The sequence below is a fragment of the Lactuca saligna genome, chromosome 1, assembly GCF_052625555.1.
Source record: "Lactuca saligna cultivar CGN05327 chromosome 1, ASM5262555v1, whole genome shotgun sequence".
Classification (NCBI taxonomy): domain Eukaryota; kingdom Viridiplantae; phylum Streptophyta; class Magnoliopsida; order Asterales; family Asteraceae; genus Lactuca; species Lactuca saligna.
The window spans coordinates 133,077,452-133,079,533 of NC_136417.1; the positions used below are offsets into that span (position 1 = coordinate 133,077,452).

The following is a 2,082-nucleotide window of genomic DNA, read 5'->3' on the forward strand; positions in this document are numbered from 1 at the left end:
ACAAACACCACAAACTCTTGGAAAACTTTGAGAGAGTATACACCTTGTATAAAATCGGCCACACACATGCACACACACACTAGTTCACTAGTTTTCTCTTAGGCTCTATTTCATGCTCCATAAGCATGCTTATATAGTGTGCATGGTTAGGATGAAACCCTAATAACCCATGTCTTTTCCTTTTCCAAGGATCCATGGGTTAAAAGCTCCATGGATCATCCATGGACTTCCACATAAGCCTAGCCCATTAACAAATGAGTATTAGCCCACACTATATAAAACAAATAGCCCATAATTTAATTAGTATTCCTTTTAATCTCTAAATTAATTCATAATTAATTTAAGACTAAAACTAATTAAATAACGTAACTTCATATTAATATATTATAACTCATAATATATTAATAAACATATGTGTATAACTCTCATAAAATTATCCATAATAGTTTGGATGAGATGCAACCCAAATGGACCATGCCGGTCGGGTCAAGTATATACCAAATAAGTTATGGACTTAGACACCTTATCCAACAGTTACTTCTTACCCCGTTTCTTGTTTTGATCGAGTAAGGGAACAAAAAGCGATCATCGATGAAGGACAGGCAAACACAATTCATGTCCGGTGGCTGCTGATCTTTCGTCGAGGTCTCTAGCGGTTCTCTCGGTTCAAGAATCTCAAGTTGGCGGTTGGATTTAATGGTGGAAGCAGAAGGCAGCGACAGCAGCAAGCGGCGTTGGGTGGCTCCGCTGCCCCCTTCCTTGCATCCATCGATCAGTCGGTGAGGGAAACTGGAGGGCGGAGATCGATCTCAGGTGTCTCTGTAACACCGAGAGGGAGGCAATGGGGGACTACAATGGCTAAATGGTCACGAGGAGGGAGAGGTGATGATTCTCAATGTCAGTCGGTGAAAGGGAGGAGAAGAGGCACAAGGCCGCGACTGATCGATCTATCGTGAGGAGAATGGTTATCTCTTGGATCGACAAGGTCGAAGAAGAAGATAGGTGAAGCAGCAAGGTTGCTGTGATCTCGTTTCCGGCAGCGAGGTGCAAAGGAATGAGCTATTAATGACCGCTGCTATGATGGGGAGGGTTCTCGGTAGTGGAACTCGACGGAAAAAGAAGAGGAGGGTAAAAGGGTTCGATTGTTGGTCTCGATGGTTCTGTGATGAGGCTAGATGAGACCGGTGGTGACATTTGGGTGAACGGGGATGCTTCGGTGGTGAAGGTCGACGAGAAAAGGTGAGGTTATCTCGGATTCTTGATTGACTGAAGAGGGAAGATATATGAATGAAAGTAGAAAGAATGAAGGCAGCAGTAGATTCATCGATCATGGCAGCTAGGGTATTTGGGTGGTTCTTCTTCAACAGAAAACAATGAACCCGATCAGCAACATGTAACTTTGTTACCCTATTTTATTCTGTTTTCGTGATTTGGAATCCACAAGGAATAAATGATCGATCAACAGGGTGTTTGTTTGATGTTTAACAGCATTCAAAGGAGGAATAATTTGGATGTTTGGATTTGATTTCTCACAGGAAAGGAGAGGGAAGGATAGAAGTATTTACGAATAGGGGGTCTTGGCTGTGGTTTTGATGGACGAATTAATGAAGCAATGCAGGTGATGGTTGGCTTGATTGTTGATTTCATTGTGTTCGAGTGTTAACCTGGTTCTCATTGACAGGTAATGTAGAAGAGAATGAGTGTGCAGGGGATTGTTCATGTGACAGCTTCCAGGGAGAAAGGGAAACACGTTTCCCTTTGGTTTGAGTGTGGGATTGTTTATCTTTTGTGTATAGTTTTGTTTTGGATACAACTTGGACTCCAAGTGAGTTGTACAAAGTTCACTGTGTGCAAATCAGTTGAGTAGTCAGCAAGGTGTATGATGTATTGGTTCATTATGTAATGAGTAGTCAGCAAGGTGTATGATGTATTGGTTTATTATGTAATGTATTGTGAGTATTTGTTTCATTATCAAATGAGTGAATAATTTGTAATTAATAAATTTCCATTTGTTTTATTTGGTTTGAATTTAAAAGCAATGTAACACCCCAATGATTTATGTATTTAATGAGTATTGATTTA

General features: G+C 40.7%; 1 long non-coding RNA gene across 1 annotated transcript; it reads left to right on the top strand.

Annotated features, from left to right (window-relative positions):
- The first annotated feature begins 608 nt into the window (after positions 1–608).
- LOC145000871 (uncharacterized) lies at positions 609–1,847 on the top strand. Its single transcript, XR_013661390.1, has 2 exons — positions 609–1,618; positions 1,682–1,847. It is a non-coding gene; the product is annotated as an uncharacterized LOC145000871 (long non-coding RNA).
- The last annotated feature ends 235 nt before the right edge of the window (positions 1,848–2,082 follow it).